This window comes from Trichosurus vulpecula, chromosome 4 (genome assembly GCF_011100635.1).
Source record: "Trichosurus vulpecula isolate mTriVul1 chromosome 4, mTriVul1.pri, whole genome shotgun sequence".
Taxonomy (NCBI): Eukaryota; Metazoa; Chordata; class Mammalia; order Diprotodontia; family Phalangeridae; genus Trichosurus; species Trichosurus vulpecula.
In genome coordinates, this window is record NC_050576.1 from 305,161,063 (window position 1) to 305,181,507 (window position 20,445).

The window sequence follows — 20,445 nt, forward strand, 5'->3', positions numbered from 1 at the left end:
GCGTTCATAAAAAAATGAAACATTTTGGTTTATGAAGAAAGTATGAAAATATTCATTGATGTGATAATGAATATTTTGTAACAAATGATAGATCCATTATCTTTAGTTTCTTAACTTTTGGAAGATGGAGTCATAGAATCATAAATTTGGAACTAGGAATGACCATAGGGACCATCTAATCTATACCCCCCTCCCCATTTTATAGATGAGGGACTGAGGGTTAGAAGGGCTACATTCACACACCACATGTAGTAGAAGAGTCAGGGTTCAAACCTGGGTCCTTTGACTCCCAATCCACCAAACCTGATGGTGTACCATGCTTCCTCTGCCAGCCTTAGTGCTGGCAACAATTGTTGACAGAATCTTTTCATTCTTCTGTCCAGAATAAAAGAAGGTCTCTGGTTTCACTTTACAGTGACAGACATGTTTCCCCATAAAGGTCACATTGGAGATTTGAGTCACAAGCTCTCTGATTCAAATTCAGGCCTGAGTTTTTAAAGTGCAGCATCTCTAGCTTGCCAAATTCCATTAAAATCCATGGTGTTAGGTTGGATTATGAAATAATGGACCAGGATCCTGGGGGATATTGTCCCTTCATTGGTAACACATATATAGATTTCCGACTTTGCATTGTTTTCTGGGCCTGTATTGTAGTTGAATTCTGATTTTCACACCAAATCCTGCAATGATGTCTAATTTCATGGGCTGTTTCTGGCAAAAGTAGTTCATTTTCTAGCTTATCAATTATCATCAGAGGATTTATGTAACCACGTAATCCTTATTATTTGTTTGAGGTTATCCTAGCTTACTTGGAATTCTTCAGTGACAATTCTTTGGGGGTTTAGGGATGTGCAAGGGAGGGCTGAGAGAGCCTGGGGCATAACCTGAAATTTTTGTTCAAAGTCTATTAAAAAAACCCCTAAAAACCTCAGAAGGTTTTGTAGTTGAGCCTTCTATCTAGTTCAGTGTGGTTTTTGTTTGTTATCTACCTTATTCCTTTTGGTCTATTTCTTCCCACCAATTAAATAAGCACATATTGAGGCTTTAGAATGTACCCCTAACCCTTTGCTCTTTGTGCCCATAGAGATGGGTTAGTCTAGTCATCAAAGGTATTTCAAACTGGCTCCTTTTTGGTCTTTTTCTTCCTGTAGTATTCCCACTCTTCAGTTCTGCAGAACTCAGAAATATCAGCAGCCTTCCCATCCCTGACACTGACTTTTTATTCATGACTTAGGTTTCCTGCTGCCAAAGAATGAATAGGCTGCCAGTGACCTTCTTGCTCCCATCATTTTCCAGCTCCCATCATAGCAAGCTCCTCAAATATCGCATGGAATATGAGCCAGTAGCCCTCCTTAGACATGGTTTCCCCCCCGTGGCGCTGAGCGCCGGGGATTGGATGAGGGCAGTTTGCAGTTCTTGGTTGGTGGGCCCTAGAGAGATTGGGTTTCTCACACTTGTGACATGCTGTGATAAGCCTGAGTGCTGGGACTTCTTATGGTACACATCTCACCAGGCTGGCTGGCAAAGGGTAAGTTAACACTGTTTTCTATGCTGGTTTTTGGAACCTGAGATAACATGCGAGCATTTGCAAATAGAAGTGTATGGTGAACATGAATGTCTTCACCACCATAGGGGAGAGAGAGAGAGAGTGGTGGAAGGAGAGGAGGAAGGAAGGAGGTATTCTAACAGGACCAGGGCATGATATCAAGAGTGCTCAGCTTGGCCTCAGAAGCCCTGAGTTTGAGACAGAGCTTTGCCCCTTTATTCAGTCATTAACCTCATTGATAGAAGTGGTGTGTCCAAAATGAGAGAGCTGATGGGACACTCCTAGTGGTCTCTGCCTTGGTCTCACCATGTCTGAGGTGTTGTTTTTGGTTCTAGGGACTACATTTTAAGAAGGACATTGGCAAATGAAATCAGATCTAGAAAAGAACAACTAAGATGCTAAACTTGAAGGGAATGGAAATTAGGATTGAGAATGTTTTACCTAGAGGAGATTCGGGGGCAATGTGATAGCCATCTTCAAGTACTTGAAGGGCAGTTGAGTAGATAAGATATTAAACTTGTTTTATTCATCCTCAAATGGAAGAAGGGGGAGCAGTGGGTAGAAAGTACAGAGTACTTTGAGATTTCAGTATCAGATTTCAGCTGATTATAAGCAAAATTTTCTAGTAAGTAGACTTATCCAACAGTGGAATGAGAGACTTCGGGAGGTAGGAAATAAATTATTCATCACCGATAGTTTTCAAATAAAGCCTAGGTGACTGTGTCTTATTTTGGGGGGCGTGGGGGATAGAGAATGTTGTAAAGGGAATTCCTGTTCAAATAAAATTTGCACTAGATGACTCCTGAGGCTGCTTGATTCCATGACTGTGAATAAGAGCCTCACTTTTCTCATCTGTCAAGTGGGGCTAATAATACATTTACTATCTACCTCCTGGAGTTGTTATGGGAGGAAAATACTTTATAAATTATAAAGTTCCAGATCAATATGAGTGGTTGTTCTTAAGCGTGATTATGTTGTTATTAAAGGTTATTAGGGGTGCTTTATATTTTTGCATCATTGAAGTCAGGTATTACCTCATATTGTATACCTTGTTATACACTAACAGATTTGGTTGGGGAGGTGATCTTTTAGAAGGAGTAAGGAGAATGGAGGAATAACAGGAAATTGGATAAAGTTTAATTCTCCAAACACTCAACCAATCGGTAAACACCTTACTGGGCCGGAACTAGATTTTCAATTACTTGTCTCTTGTTAAGTTTTTTTTTTTTTTTAAAGTATGGGAGTAGAGAATGTCCTTGATAGAAATGCCAGAAAATGCCAAAAAAATCTTTTTTGTTTGTTTTTGCTGTGTATAATCTTACTTGAAAAGCACTGCTTGAAACAAGGTAGGTGCACTTGTGTGGTGTTTGCCTAAGTAGGACAGTGCAAGCCACACGTATCAGTCTAAAGCACAATATGAAAGGTGATCTCTTCTTATGAAGAGGGATGTACATTTAGGTAAACCTGACCTAGACGTGGTTATGTCTATTTTGCTACCAAGTCCATTCTTTAAAGATCTCCTTAACCTGTCTGTCTATCTACTTATTTATTTTTTATACATTTTCCTTATTTACTGAGCTGTAATTTTGCTCTCCCTTTTCAAGAATACTTTCTGTGAGCTTTGTCCTTCTCCTAATGTCATTGGCAAAGCAAAACCTACCAGATTACTATGTTATAAAGTATTGTCATCTTTGGGATTTTTCCCCCAGTACCATCAAACACAAATTAATTTTACCTGTTAATGCCTAGACTAGTGGTAGTTGCACAGCTAGCGTTCAATTTAATGTGCCTCGATGAAGAGGATTATTTCTGACATGTTTTTAGCCCTCTGTTCTTTCTCTGACCTTCTTTTTCTTTATTTCTAGAGACGTTCTGGTTATGTCAAAACTTCACATGAGTCCTGCCCTGGTCTTATTCTCTGGGCAGCTTTCATTTGAAAAATTCCTGTGAGTGCATCCTTTTTAATCAAGTTCTCAGAGAGCAGAGAGAGAGCCCTGTCTTCTGATGTTCTGCCATTTTTAAGGTTTGTGTTAACTTTCCATTTTTATTAGTGAGGTGGCTACTAATTCTATAGACTGTTTCAGAATTGTGCAGCTTCTGCATTATATGGCTGAGGCAAAGTGAGGGGTGAGGGAGGGGTGGGAGAGGGAGTTCCCTTCAGTCAAGGGCATCATTCATTGGACTGGGGCTTATCAGCTTCTTTGATGTTAAAGAGAAATGAGAGAGGCCATCTGATAGGCTAGAACTCATCCCTATCACTCTCTACTTTCTGGGTTGCTATAAAAATTCTAGAAACCACGGGCTTATCAATGTGTTTACAAACCAAGGCATGTTCCTGTATGTATTACCACATCTTATGGTTTTCACCACATTTTTGTAAAAACTAAATGCACACACATGTAAATAAATACAGAGAGTCTTTATTAGTGCAAATAATGACTTCCCTGGAGTGGTCATCTTATTTGATTTTTTCATTGGATATTTCCATTTGGGTAGAACAAATTATTATGTTTTACATATAATTATAACTTTAAAGTGGATTTGAATAATGAGACTGCTTCACAGAACTCATTACTTGCACTAAACAGGGCCTAGTTATATGTGTATGTGTTTATACATAGTATATACATGTGTGTATATATGTATGTATACACATTGTGTGTGTAGATATATATCTACACACATGCATATATACACATATATATGCATATCTTTGATGGTACTTGTTTGAAAATGGAATAGTGTTATATGTCTGAGCCCTCTGTTGAATTTCAGTAGACAATGTGATAGTAAGATTTTGAAGTCTCAAGGTTAATCCTTGGGTCAGAATGAGAAGTTAAGAGCGAGTGTGAGTCCATTCATACCCTTATCCAGGAAAGGCTTGTTAAGCAATTTCTATGTGCCTAGGGCTAGAGGACATATAAATGATAAATTAGACACACGAATCTCCCAGGAAGCACAAGTTTATTGTTCATCACCAGTCTTGTAGTTTAAGGCCCTAAGTTACCCTGAACAGGGCCCAGTTATAGGAAAACAGCTCTGATCCCCAGAGTTTATAATCCTGTATAGATACATGATACCATTTTAGCTGCAGTTACATGTCACATAAGCAAGATTCCCCTCCTCGAGGAGCCCTGTTTGTTAAGAAAACAATAGAAGTCAATAGAGTATCTTATCTTTGGAGTGGACGCCTCTGGGCTTGGTTCTCTTTCTTAAGGAATGTCTGTTTCTGGGGTTTTACCATCTTCCAGTCAGACTTAGCAATAAAGCAGGGCTGGAGACATACAAAGACTTGGCCCAAAACAACAGGCATAGTAAAAGAAGACACCTAGAAATGTTCTTGAGTCAGGGTGCTTCTATCAGGAAAAAAAAACAAACAAAACATAAGTGTACAAATATTATAAATGATTGGTAAATGTTTTAAACATGTATGTCCATGTGATTATCCTAGCCTAATACAGTACATAAAAGCATAAAACATGAAGGAGTTACTTACTTGGGGATCATAACTGCTTATAATATAACCTTTAAAAATTTTTGAGGGGCCGAATATTTCGGATGTTAAGACAGCAGAAAGTAAAATGCTTTTATTTTAAAAATACTTGCTTGGTTAGACCTGGCCAAAGGCTAAATTCACTTTATGTGTGGTTCATAGAAAGAAAAATCATCAGGGCGTAGGGAAAATAGTCAGTATAGTAAATGGATGAAGACTAAATGAGGAGCAGAGGAGGGAGGGAGCTGGGCATTCTCCCTGGAATGACAAGTCTTTTTTCCACAAGCATCCATTTCATTTGGTAGGACTTTTATTCTGTCCACAGTGACAAATGTTTTCTCCCTTAATAGCCCTTTACTGTTGGTTTTTTATTTTATTTCTACTGAGAAATCAAAGTAGATTGCACTGCAATGTATGGGCCAGATTCCAGTTTTCCCACTGCACCCTTCATCTCTGCACCACACACTTAACTCACTTTGAAGAGCAGAACAGGGTGCGGAGGGAAATAAGAATTTATATCTCCATCTTCAGGGCCCTGTTCTGTCATTTTGGGGGGATGCCACCTGGATGTAGAGTCTATGGAGTCATAGACACGGAGGAGACCGGATAAGTCAACAAAACAATTCTTTCTCTTCAGGCAAGACCATGCTTAAACTACTCCAGACAGATATGAATCAATTTATTTTAAAGCTCTTCATAGCCAGAGATTCTAAAACTTCCTTTTGTAACCTATTCCTATTTCCCCGTCTTATAACCCTCACTTGTCAGAAAAACCTATATCATTTCTAACCTACGTTCCCTATGCTGTGCCTTAAACTCATTTCTTCTTGTTCAGTCTCTCCATGGAGATGGGGAACATGTGGTCACTGTCCACTGTATAATAACCTTTTCTATATTTGAAAGCTATTATTAAATCAACTTTCTGCCTTCTGGTGAAAATATCCTCTGTCTTTTTTTCCCTCTAATAGATCTTATTTTTTGAAATTTTCATTATATTTTGTACTCATAGTACTCATCCTAAGAGGATGGTAGTAGCAAAAACACTTTGTAAACCTTAAAGCTATATATAAATAAGATATATTATCAGTGATAGCTATTTTCTGAACCTCCTCAGATGTTTTATATTAAGTTGAAAAAAGCAGAACCAGATACAGCACAGGTCAAACATTTTACAGGCAACAGTGTTTGGGTCAAATGGTTCCTATCAAGGAAATATGTAATAAACACAACAAAGAATACAAACCTTCAAGAAAAAAATAGAATATAAAAATTGGAAGGGACCTCAGATATCATCTGCTATAACCTCCTCCTTTTGCAGGTAGAGAAACTGAGGCCCAGAGAGGTTATGTAGTTACAGTGAGGAGTAGGACCAGTAGGATCTGTTGCTATTTGATATGAAAATATAGATGCAGGAAGATCTATGTCAGGACATGAATGAAGAAGGAGGATGGAAGCAGGCTGACAATGAAAGCAAGCAGGGATGTTGGAATAGAGTGAGCAAGCTCAGGGTCACCTAAGAAAATTGGAGGACATATATGCCGGGCATAGTGAGTGGATTGGAAGAGGCCAGAAAATCTGAAGCATTGGTCACACACACACACACGGAAAGGGGAGGAGAAAGGCATTTTTCTAGGACCCTTCTATCTATTTCTGACTATTTCTTACTGTTGCTGCTGCTTCTTCCCCCAGGCAAAGCCAGTAGAGGCTATGATCTAATTAGGGTCATCTTATGGAGGAGAGCCAAAAAAAAAAAATGAAAGTTTTTTGTTTTGATATCCAATTAAAGAACTTCCATTAATCCCTGTACTGTTTTTCCTACCCACAGGCTTGAACTCCAAGATTTTCCATCTGTATTGTAACTGCCCCATCCAGTCTGCTTTATTTTTCATCTAGTAGCAGTATGGAATCTGCATCCTTGTTTCTTATCTCATTCTCCTGGTAAAGTAAAGTAATCAGAGGAGATGATTTAGAAATCAGAGCAAGACCAAATCCCCATCACTCTAAGGTTTCCTTGGGCTCTTGTCTCTCAAAGTAGTCACTAAAACACTACATTCCTTTACTAATGCTTAGAGTAGTAGCTAATTGCATTGTAGGTGCTCAGTAAATGCTTATTGGCTCACAGACCATGTTAACTTATTACAATTGGAATTTTTGCCATGCTTCAAGCTTCACAGAACAGTACATTTTCTCATTTGATTCTTAAATTTCTTTTTTTTCAGTTACTTATTTTAATTTTTAGTTTACAATGCTCAGTTCCACAAATTTTTTCCCCTGCCTCTTCTCTCCCCTTCCCCCCCGGATGACATGTGATCAGATACAGGTTCTACATATACCTTCACATTAAACTTGTTTTCCCAGTAATCAAGGATTCCTACAACATTTCTATGAGGTAGGCACTGTGGGTATTATCATCCCCATTTTACAGATGAGGAATTGAGGATTCCAGAAGTATTCATGGTCATACAACTAGTAAGTAATAGAGGCAGGGTCAGACCGAATGCCAAGTCCAGCTTTCTTTCCCTTACACTAGGCTGAATTCCTCATTAATATTCCTTTCCTCTAACTTTGTCAGAAATAGACTCGTCAGACAAATAGATCATTTGATTCCATGATAGAATATTTCCTAGTACTGCAATCAGAACGCCAAAATGAGACTATGGATTCATTTAGGAAACTAAGCTCAGTTAACTTGCATATCTTACTTTTACTTGTACAAAGCTCACACATTAAATAGGTAGTTGAAAAGAAGATTAGGGTGAAAGGCTTCTTTTCTTGTTTTCTAGCAAAATTGTAAACCCTAAAGGGTAAGTTTATATAATTATAGATAGGGTTGTCTCTAACCTATAATAATCTATAACATCTCTTTCTGTCTGTCTGTCTCAAAAGGCTGCACTAGTGGAGAGAGAAAAAAATAACACCAAAAAATTTCCCCTTATCCTCCAGTTATTCAATGATTTCAAACTTTCTGAATAAATTCTTGAGCCAAGTTCCCAAAATATTGAAGAGCCCATATCTCTTTGTATGTGAAAGAAACTGAGTATGATGGACTCTTTGGAGGTTCTCATTTCCTGAAATACAATGCCATATGGGTTCCAGCTTTGTAAAGATGAAGGAATAAATATTAGCTTTATGAGATCAAGTTCATATTCTAGTCGAAAAATAGCTCAGAATAAAAGATACAAGGATGTAATATAGGAAATTATAGACAAACACACTCTTTCCTTATGGGCATATATCTAATCTACACATCCAGAGACAGCTCTCTTGGAAATTCGTGTTAGTAGCGTAATACAACTTGTGTCCATGATATATTGCTCTTCTTCAGTTAACAATATATCTTAAATGACTATCTCCTTACCAGTGAAACATTTCAGACGTCTTTTCCCTATATCTTGTTAAATAATCCTCCAGTTCTCCATATTGTTGATTGCAAGAATGATATACAATAAGAGATTTTCAATTCTGCAAGTCTTCCAGGTTCCCTACCTGCTTATCTGGACTTTACCCTCTTCCCCCAATGTACTCCCACACCCTTTGAACATTTCATCTCCTTGGGAATTACATTAGAAAATATCTATTGACATTTTTAGTGGAAGTCTTTATGAGAAGAAATCAATGTTCTTCCGCACAAAATACCAGCACTTTGAGTGCATGATAACTGTTACTGTTAAGTCTAGATGAAAGATATATTTTGGAGGCAGTGAAGACGTTAAAGTTTCACATTAACTCTTACGTTGCCATTTCTAGTCCGTAATTACTAATTCCCATTAATAATATACAGATCTAAACACTTAAAAAAACCCAAGATGTTTACTTAATTTGTGTTCAAATTACTTGCCCTTTCCTAAAAATGTCTACCGAAGTTGTTAGTTAAAAGTCAATCAACCAATCTGCAAGTATTAAGTACCCCTACAAGGCATTTTATTCAATTCCTCTGAGCAAGACTCTTCTCCATTAACTCATAGTTTTTCTCCTGCTGCGAGCCAAAAATAATCAACCAGTTGTTCTCAGAGACACAAAACAGTAGAACAAATGTAAGAGCCTTGAGGGCAGAGGTTGTTTTCTGTTTGTCTTTGTGTCTCTAGTACCTAGCACTGGTACTTGGTGCTTACTCGGCTACTCAAATGGATCCCTGATCTCACCAATTTGGATATTCTCTCCAAAGATGCAGATCTCGTCCTCTCCATGTCTGCCCATCCTATATGACATCAGTTTACTACAAGAGGTTAATCTAGTATATTGGAAGCCTTTCTTCTTCCTGAGCTGACAAGGATACCATTAGAGCCCTTAGACCATAAACTTGTCATCTCTCTCTGTCACCAGTATGACCAGCCTATCTTCTTTGTCTGCCATGCCTTTCCCTGTTCTTGGAAGTTCTTCATTTATTATACCTTGCAGCCTGTGCACACCCCATAGTGTGCCTGACTATTGCCTTGTGATAACTTATCTTCAGTTATTCAGGGATTTCTGTGTTTCACATAGTAGGCACTATATCAAATGCTTGTTCATTTCAGTTGAATCAAATAAATTTTCAAGAGTCCAGTACCTCCCCACTTTGATAGCATACATTTTCCTGCTTCTACCAGTTCTTTGCATATTCTAGACATCTATCTTTTTATTTCTTTTATTCTTCAGGACCCTAACCATCATCTCATCCTTCTTCGGTAAGGGTACAAGTATGATAGCACATCATCTTGCTATTAAAATTTTTTTGAATCAATATTCCTTGGACGTCCAAGGAGAAATAAATTATTTTTCCTTTTACCTCCTGCCAATTCAATTTTAGAGTTTAATTTTATTAATTATTTATATCCTGCAAAGGGTTTCAAAGATGGCTTTCTAGATTCACTAAACTGATCACCACAGAGTGGTGTTTGGATTAGAAGGAGATAAAAGAGAGTTGGAGAATATTTTTAAAAGAAAATATATAAAGGATGCTTACTCATATTTTTATTAGCCAGCAACCAATATGTTACCTAATTGTATATAGAGACTATGTCTCAATCACAAGACCACCTCTCTTTTACTTTATGAAACATTTTGGTTTTTCTTAAGGAGTCAACTGAGGTTGAATAATTTTTCCAAATTAACTAAAGATTCCAGAGATACACTCCTGAAGGTCAATCTGTGTTTCCATCTACCATCTTGAAACAAAATGAGAGCCATTAAATGCTTTCAAATGTCATTTTAAAGTAAGAGACTCCTCATTGAACTACATGGAGACTACTAATTCACTAAATTATTCACTAGCTTAATCTTTCTCCCACTAATAGTCTTGAACCCTTAAACCTACTGGGATGCCAATGAGAAGTTTAAAACAGCTCTCTTCTAGAAGCAAATACCAGAGTGCAGAGAATTGATATGAGTGTATAAAACTATCCTTCTTTAAAAGCTTCTGATGTTCTACATTAGCACAGTCTCAATACAGTGTTCTCAAATTTCTTCTGGGAGACCAAATTATATAAGACAGAGATAAATTGTCCACTCTCTGAAATCTTGAAATTGCCTATACATCCGAGGTTTTAGCCTGTTTTCAAGTTGTTTCCTAGAATTTGCTGCTCTATGAGACTTGGGTTTCTATTCAGTTAATGACAATCTTAAGTATAGCTGCCTGCTGAGACCATTGATACTACTAAAGCTGCAACTTTTGAAAGGATTAAAAAAAAAAAGGCAACTAACTTAAAAATATAACCGTAAGGAATGGCAGGTGTAGTCTCAAGTTCAGTTTTTACCTGTTTTATTCATTTATCTTTCTCCAGGATTCCAGAATGTGTTGACCACTTGCCAGATGCATTTTTCTATATGTAAACATTAACCACCATTGAGTGATTTCCATTTGTCTTTCAAGTATGCAGGTTTGGATTGGTTCATTCTGAAAATTAACCCCAAATTAATTTGCTTGTGTGTATTGACAATGGCTTTCGATAAACTGAGATTGTTGGTGCCAAGTTCAGATCTGTAGCAGACTTCTGTAGCTGAGTACAAACTCTTAAAAAAAAAAAAAGTGAGTTTCTGACAGAAATGCTGACCCAGCTTTCCCTATAGCTCCTCTGCCAAGGCACCACCATATTGTGTGGGCTTTCATGTATATCTAGAATCAATGGAGAAATGCTTTTCAATCTTACTTAGCTCACATGTATTTTTAAAGACAGCTTTTGACATTGGGGCTGCTTTTCCCAAGCCAAGATTAACAATGTTGTTTTCCAAGCCATGTAAATATGGTAACTCAACATTCTGCATTATAGTAGACCTGATGAGATTTTCTCTTAAGGGTCTCATTTGTTACTCTTTGTGGTGGGATTTTGACAAATTGTCCATTTCTTTTTTCTAGTAGGTTTCACTTTGGGGGGCATGCCTATAGCTGGCATTCACTTAATCCATCTGCCTGTCCATCTGGGTGCATGCACTGGAGTGTGGCATGTGTATGGCTCTCTTCAGGGTGGGAGCCAAGATAAACAGTTCTCTGCTGCTCACCACTTCCAGAAAGTGATGAAAATTGTAATGCTTGTTCTCCAGTACAAGCTTCCTCTTGAGTTCATGGTCCATGCTCATGGCTGACTTAAACGATAAACTCTTGAAAGTAATGGATTTCTTTCTATCCCTTCTATCTCCAACTTTCCCTCTGTTTCAGGATCTTGGGAGCTACCATATATAAAAGTCTCTAGTACTGTGTAATGAAAAGGGTAAGGAAATTGTAACTAGAGGACCCAAGTTCAAATAATGGCTGTCCTTGTATGACCCTGGGAAAGTCACTGAATTCCTTTGGGTCTTAAGTTCCTTATCTGTAGATGGAAGGGTTTGAAGTAGATCAGTGGCATCAGACTCAGATAGAAATGGTAAGGATCACTGCAGGCAGCATATTGACTTGGTTTTAAAATGTAATGTTATCTATGTTCTATTGCCTTTATATTTATAGTAGAGAAAGATCTGATATTGCATGAGAAAGCTGTGAATGTTGGAGGATTCTGATAGGAGCCAAAAAAAAAAAAAGTTGACTCCAGAAGAGGAAGAAGCTTATCTGTGTATGGGGCTGTCATCACCATTCTAAACTTGTTTCCTTCAGCATCCTGAGGGGTATATTGTGGGGAACATAAAATGGACATCTGGAAAGCACACCTGAGGTACAAGTAAAGCAGGATTGATTGAGCCCAGGCAAACTCACTAATAAGCTTTCCAAGTAGAAGTAAACAGAAGTTTTGGTTGAAATTGAAAAGGACAGGAAGCCAGTGGAAACTACTAAATGGTTCTCAATACAAATGAGTAAATCAGTAACCATTTTGGATAGAAAAGCACTTGGACTTGGTGTTGTTTAGAAAAAAAAAGTCACCAAGATTTGTCTTTCACACATCTTAAGAGGGCATCTGTCTAGTGTGGAGGTGCATCACTTCGTCAGGGTGATGTGGCAGAGGAATTAAGGATGTGGAGTAGCCCTGTTGCCAACAAAATATGAAGTATTTATAAATTATGCTAATCTTCAAATTTACATCTGCGTAATTGGAATAACTGCTCACAGCTTAGTGAAAATACAATATATTGTTAAGGGGACTTCCTGTGTTAGTTGAAAGGCTGTTGTGAAGGTGCCAGCATATTTGGATATACTTTCAGGAAAATCACAGCAGTGAAGACTAATACATCTCTTTATTACACTTTGAAATATATCTGGGGAGGGGTATGCTGTGTGCAAAGCCCTTTATTTCAAATAAAACATCTTATTTTCAGTACTTTAGATGCAAGCCCAAAGCAGATTCAAATCCCTTTTCTACAGAATGGTTTCATTATATCTGCTAATTCAGACACACCCCTACTCCCAGGCTTGTTTTAGCTTTTAAAGGGTATCATCAGCACTGGGAATCTGATCAAGGATGCACATTTGCCTGGCTACTAAAGATAAACAATTCCATTCATAAGCAATGCACTGTTCTTAAAAATTTTTTGGAGAAAGGCAAAATTGGTTGTCAGGGCTTGGGCAGGAAATGCTGAAACTGACAAATGCTAGAATGTTGGAAAATATTAGATTACATGTGCTTTCTGATAAGTGATTGGGGCATAGAGAATGGCCAAGTAAGAATAGGGAGTATCCACAAAGGTTTTCAAAGGATAAAAGTTAGTGCAAAGGAAACCCCTACTAATATGGTGAAAGAGCTTACCTGATTAAAGGGAGAAACCTAGATTATACTAAAAATCCAAGAAAAAATAGTTTTGTTACTTGCAAGTACATACAGAATCTTAAAACTAATGACTAACCAAAGTCTTGCCAAGAGAAACTCTCTGGTCTTATTTAATGGATAGCATATTTGCTTACTTAGTTCTCACCCTTTCCCCCTCCCCTCTGTATTTTTATTCTAATATGGTCAGGGAAGTCCATATTATTCAAATCCCTGGGTCCTTTTCCCCTGCTCTCCTCAGAAAACATCATTTGCGAAGGAATAGTGACTCACCCAGAGTGGTACAGAAGTCAGTCTCTTTCCTGCTTCAGCAGTTCTTAACTACTTAGATCGAAGAGTTCTCTTCTGAAGACGTGTTTGTGGGACAATCCCACACGCTGGCTGGCGTTGTCCTCTCCTTAATAACCTTCCTTCTACCATTATCAGTGACTAGTACTGGTAGTATTCCTTCTACAATATCCTTCCACAGTTTTAGTACTTTTAGCAATGGAGAATTCAACACCTTACAGGGCAGGCAGCTCATTTAATTTTTAAAGAGCTTCTAAATGTTTTTTCCTTATATCTGGTTGAAATCACCTTCCATCTCTGTGGTAGTTAAGAAAACCTTTTTGGCTTTCTGGATCAACCCTTTCTCGTGTGCTTGGCACACGCACAGGCACACACACACACACACACTACAGTACTATTTTACCAAACAGTACACCAGTGTTAGAAACTCCAGCTATATTTATATCAGGCTATTTATAACTCTAAAATAAGAATATATTAAAGGAATGGAATTTGCTTCTTAATTGATTAGTTTTTAAAGCATTTTTTTCAAAAGTGGAAGACCAGAAAATTAATATCAATTTTACAGAATGATCACTAATATAATATGTCAGAAAACCAAACAGATCTAAAGGATGTAACAGTTTATAAGCTTTAATACTGTTGGGCTTTATCAATTTATTTTTAGAAAATATGGTATTAAATTAAAAAATGTAAAAGTCCATGTTAAGTAATATGTCTTTTTGTAATAGTCCTAAATATTTAAGATAAAACTATATAGAAAATTGATTTTTAAAACATTTTAAACATTTTTATTTAAAGTTTTGACTTCCAAATTCCATTTCTCCCTCCTTCCTTCTCCTCCCCCTTCCCTGAGATGGTAAGCAGTCAGATATAAGTTATACATGTGCAATTATGTAAAACATTTCTATATTAGTCATTTTATGTAACAAGACTCAAATAAAAAAAAGAAAGAAAGTGAAAAATAGCATGCTTCAGTCTGTATTCAATCAATATCAGTTCTTTCTCTGGAAGTAGTTAGTATGCTTCATCATTAGTCCTTTAGGGATTTTCTTGGATCATTGTATTGCTGAGAATAGCTAAGTCATTCACAGTTCTTCATCCAACAATATGCTGTTACTGTGTATAGTGTTCTCCTGGTTCTGTTCACTTCACTATGCATCAGTTCATGTAAGTCTATAAAAGTTATTTTTAAAAAGAACACAATTTTTTAATATTTTAAAATTTAAATTTTTTTTTAAAAATTTAAAAATATTTTAATATTTTAAAAAGAACAAAATATAGTGTTCTCCTGGTTCTGTTCACTTCACTGTGCATCAGTTTACATAGGTCTATAAAAATTATTTTTAAAAAGATAGTTTAAGCATTTCTGAGAATAAATGAAACATAACTTAGCTATACTTGTTATTCTCATCACATAATTCCTATTGCTTATAATAACACAGAGGAACTTAAACCATTTATAGAGGAAACACTTTGGATTGTATTTTTGCAACAAATGCTTTACAATCTAAGTAAAATGTGTTTTGAATAAATGATTTCTGAACTTCCTATAGGTCCATGGCATTAAGTATAGTTCCCAACCCTAGGAATGGGAAGGGGCTGGATGCCAGGCAGAGAAGACTCTTCAGGATATTACTCTCCCAATCCTCATTTTATTTTTCCTCTCTGAGGTGCCACTCAATTCATTCCAGTGGCATCTGGCAGACTCTCGAATTTTTTGCTGGGCCCAGCATGTAGTATATTAGAGTTTTCCTGGAACAACAGTCAGGGAAATACCATTTCTAAAAATATACTTTACCGGGCTTGGGTTATTTATTTTTAATTTTGGGGAAAGTTTATGTTCTATTAGATTATTCATATTTTGTCCCCGACAAAAGATATTTATTCAAATGAAAGCCACAGCAAACCTGATACTCTGTGCATAAACTACTAAACAATTGAACACATTTGCAAGTTCAGGGACTTTATAAAAGAATCAGATGGAACAGCATTTCCCTTCTCTTGGCTTTTGGGCTTATTTTCATGGGATTTTGCTTTTGTGGCTAAATTAGCAGCTTACTTGGCTTCAGGTACACTGAGCAACTATTCTACATTTTTGTTGGCTTAGGGAGATAGTATGGAAAATAGCAAGAGATGTGTATGGTTGAATGTGTAAGTGGGCTGATGGGAAAGCCTGGTGGGTGTGTCTTGGAAGCAGTAAAAAACTTCCCTTGGGGCTGAAATGAATATTTTTATACTTAATGCAAGATAAATCTGTAAGAAAACAATTCCCTCATTTGTAGTGCTCTTGAAGCTAAAGGGGAAAATGTAACACTTCCTACAGTGTTAAGCTGAAGCAAAACTAGAGAAGGACCACCATATTGGTGAAGGGACTCGAGATTAAGCCGTACAAGATAGGCTGAAAGAGCTGGGGGAGTGGCTTTCTAATGAAGATTGATGGAGGGGGAAGAGAGGATGGCAGAGTGGAGAAGGAAACATTGTCCTCTTTAAGAATTTCACAGAAACGGAGAGCCTTGGAGTTGGAAGGGATCTCAGAGGCCATCTAGTTTCAATTGGTACTTGAACAAGAATCCCTTTTATAGCAGACCCAACAAGTGGTCATCCAGCTTTCATTTGAAAAAGTGATGTGTTATTAAGGAATTCAATTTGTTCTTCTTAGCCCTAGCATGTACTTATATACATGCTTGTTGTCTCCTCTGTAACCTCCTGGAGAGCAAGGATTGTTGCAGACAGGCCAACATGGTAGAAAAAGAAGAAGAACAACTCAGCTCTCCCCATAACTCCTCCAACAAAAATATAAGAGGAGCATCAGTAGTCCTCGGGAAATCCAAGGAGAAAACACAGCGAGTTGTTTTCCAAAACCAGGGAGCAGGAACTGGAGCCAGCCGGCAGCTGTGTCTCTCTGACCCCAGAGCTGGGCTGCAGATCTAGTGTGGACTTAAGCAAAAAGCTGGAGCAATGCTTAGGGATGACCCACAGCTGTGTTCCAGGGCAAGAAGCCATTATGGATTCAGCAGGGACTAGGCTTGACTGTGCAGGGAACGGGAACAGGAGCTGGCCAGCCTGCAGGTGTTACTATCTGACCTCGGAGCCGAGTTGCACATTCGGTATGGACTTAGGAGAGTTGTATGGCTAGGCATAGGGCCGACCTGGGACTGTGTTCCTGGGCAAAAATTGGCCGTTGAGAGTAATGGATGAAAGTGGCAAAGGGGCAGATTTGGGCTTGGTGTAAGAAAAACCTTGCTAAGAAATACTGCCATCCTAAAGTTCAATCATCTGTTTCAGGAGCTGATGGGTCTTTAAATCCATAGAAGATTCCCATCCCAGTACACATTGGACTCCATGGTTTCAGAGAGCCCTTTTCCCATACCCCATTCTGTGATACATGATTTTACCTTATTCCTGTATGCGGAAAATGGTAGTTTAATTCAGCAGTCATCTATGAGGTACCTACTGCGTGCAGAGCACTATGTTATGCACAGGGAAATACCCTGTCTTTGTGGAACCTATAGTTTAGTAGATAGATTTAACCCATACACAGATAGATGTAATAGAAAACAATATATGATATTGGAGTCTGGGAAAATGAAGTGCTCTGTGATGTCCCAGAGGAGAAAGGTGATCATTAGCTGGGCAGGATCAAGAATAACCTACTGAGGGATTCAGCATTGGAGTCTAGCTTTGAAAGGTGGTTGGAATTCAGTGAGTGGGAAAGGCAGGTGAATTATAGAATAAGGAACAATTTGAACAAAGAGACACGAAGGTATATGGCCTATATCAAGGGGATGGTAAGCCACCCCATCTGGCAAGAGCATGAGCTCCTTGGAGGGGAGTAGTACTATGTAAAACAGGAAAAGGCAGCCTGTTGTTAGATTTTTGAAATCTTTGAATGGTAAGTGAATGAATTTGAACTTGGTTTTGTCATCAGTGACATTTTGAGCAGAGATGTACCATGACCAAATCTGTACATGAGGGAAGTCTAGTGTTGGTACATAATGTCTAACAATGGTGTGATGGATGAATACAAGATGATCTGAATGGAGGTTATGGCAGTAGTTCAGGAGTTTCTGAGTTCCTTTGTTACCTAGGATTGTGGCAGTGAGAGTAGAGAGATATTGAACTAGTAGAATTGATAAGATTTAGGAACTAATCAAATATGAGAGGAGAGGGAAGAATCAAAATTATAATCAAGGGTTAAACTGGATGGCTAATACTTGCAGAAATGGTGAAGGCAGGAGGAAGAGGTTTTTGAGGAAAGAGGATCACAGATTGGGACATGTTGAGTTGGTGATCTTAGTTGGACATAGGTTTCCTCTAGGAGGAAGGGTCCTATTTATAATTAGAGATATGGAACTGGAATTCCAGAGATGGGTTGATACTGGAAGTATAAGTTTGTCAGCCATCTGAGTAGAGATAGAAGTGAATGGCTGTGCAATGGAGTGAGTATGGGCAAAGGCAAAGGTTTCATGATTAAAGCTTGAGGAATATCCACATTCAGGAGTTGGGCAAAGAATAAGGAGCCAAGGAAGGAGATTAAAACACAAATACAATAAATATTTCCTTCACCTAGGTCTTTATTATTATTTAGAACTTGATAAACATGATAAAAATTGATATTTCCATATACAAAGAAAAACAAAAAAAGAGGAATACATATATGCCCATATATACACAAATCTCTATTATTTGCAGCTTTTTAAAAGTATATGATACATTCATTGTATTATTGCTGTCCTTGTTGGTATCTCTGTCTGAGCTTCCTTTTATGCATTTGTGCTTAGTAGATTGGAGTTTCATGTGCAATCATCTGCTTTATTGTACTATGCTATGGAAATGCTTGTTTTATTCCATAATTAAAAATAAAATTTAATAATTAAAAAAAATGGAAACAGCAAAAAAAAAATCCTTGCATCACACTTTTATTTTCCCCCTTCTACTTTGGTCTTTGTGATGAGCTAGTAGGGAAAAATGCTAGACATATTTAAAGAAGACATTCAAATTTGACCTTTAGACAACATCTCTTTCTAACCTTAGTTGAAAACTACCAATGTTAAGCACAATATTAATTAACCAGAAAGGGAACAATAATATAGATGCTCTGGATACTGACAGTAACAATGTCGATAAGAGAACAATAATTAATGACAGAACAAAAAGACTCCTGAAATCCTAGTCTCGTAGGTTCACAGATTTAGAATTGTGAGGGATTTTTTGAGGTTGTCTGATCCAGTCTGCCTCAACTCAAGTCAAAAAAGTCTATTAATTGCCTCTCTTTTTACTGATGAGCTTACAGGGTGGTGAGCCTTGGTTTGAGACTTTTATTGTACCTCCTAGAATCCCAGAATTTGGGACTTGGAGAGGACTTCACCAGCCATCTGGACATGTTCTTTTGCAGATGAATTGGTTGGCTTGGACCACTATGGACTGTGGAGCCATCATTTCATGCTGGACCTATTTTTAAAAGGGGGGATTCTGGGATCCTCTTCTCTATGATATGCTGGTGCTATCCAGACATTTTCTCTTCTCATTTTAAAAGGCTGAGTCCTAGAACTCTCAAACCCGGGGTTCATAGTGAGTCAACCCCAAAGCTGGCATTGCTGAGAATTTCCTCTTCTTTTTTCTTTAGAAAGCTGAGGTTCAGAAATTCTCACTGATATGTAATTTTCCTTTCTTGGGGCCACAGTTGAGGGAATGTGAATTTTCAGCATGCCTCAGAAACTGCTGAGCCAAGAGTTAATTGCAGGCACTTAAGTTTCAGAAATTCAGGGATTGTGTATGCTCTCCACTAGCCTGGCTACTGCTACCTGTTAGTCCTAGAGGCTACCAGATCTAAGGGCCTGGGTATGGATAGGGTCAGTTCCTTGGGGACTGTGCGGACAACTCCTAGGGACCAAAGTCTGCCCTCAAGTCACTCCGTCTTGAATTTACCTCTCTCTGCATCTCTCCAAAAATATAAAAGGGGACAAAAACCAGGAAACTAACCCCTTTTTAGTAGTCTTAGCAGGAAGGTATGGCATAGTGGATAGAGTTGTTGTTAAGACCTAAGTTTGAATGTGTAAGCAGCTGAATGGAGTCGGGAAGAACCTAGTTCAAATCTGGCCTCAGATACTTACACAACAGACTGAGCTAAACCATTTCCATCCCCAGTAATCCCCGATGGCTCTAAAAATGGACATGTCCACATGTAATGTAATAGTAATAATAATTATAATGATAGACCCCCCCCAAAAAAAGATTCACCATCCCATAAACTCATCAGCTTTATAAGCGAGCTGTCCTGATCAACCCCCTGCAGATCATAGCACTTGCTATGTTTCCAGGTGCTTAATTGTTTTCTCATTTATGTCATCATGATAATGACTAATGTTCCTGTTCTGCATGTATCAGCCAAGCTCCTGAAGTCACAGAGATTTCTTATCGGGTGTTCTGTAAAATGACTTTTATCCTTTTTGTCAGCAGTTGGCTACTTTCTCAAGTTAATCAGCAGATTAGCTTCAGGTGACTAGCTAACCTAAGTCAGCCATTTCAGTTTTAGAAATCCTTAAGAAGATCCAGGGCTTCCCTTTGTTTTAGCCAGTATGGATTTATGGGGTATTGAGGTTTAAGTATTGCTTTTTTTTTGGCTTTGAATAAAAAAATCCCAGGTATTATAGACACTTTAGGGGAAAATAAACAGGCACTATCATGTTATTCCTTCAGCAAGCACACGTCTAAGGTAGTTGTCAATAGAAACGGGAGCAGACATTTGTCTTCATTAGTTATTCCAAGGTGCAGCTTTTTGGATGCAGGTGGCCTAACTTCCCAGGCACGTTAATTTGGCAATTATTGTACCTGCAGCTCCACACAGATACTGATTAATTTCACATTTTGCTCAGTGGGCAGTTTAATGTTCTTGTCACCTTAAATTGAGGTTTAAATGTGCAGAGTGGGGGAGAGAATGTCAAACCCAT

At 37.9% G+C, this 20,445-nt stretch overlaps 1 protein-coding gene across 5 annotated transcripts in view; it reads left to right on the top strand.

Annotated features, from left to right (window-relative positions):
* ENOX1 (ecto-NOX disulfide-thiol exchanger 1) overlaps window positions 1-20,445 on the top strand; it is a 706,159-nt gene that overhangs the window by 352,276 nt on the left and 333,438 nt on the right. For all 5 annotated transcript variants that reach the window (XM_036757464.1, XM_036757466.1, XM_036757465.1 and 2 more), the window contains one exon: window positions 3,412-3,569. The gene's annotated coding sequence lies outside the window, so the exon portion shown is untranslated. The remainder of the gene's footprint in view (window positions 1-3,411; window positions 3,570-20,445) is intronic.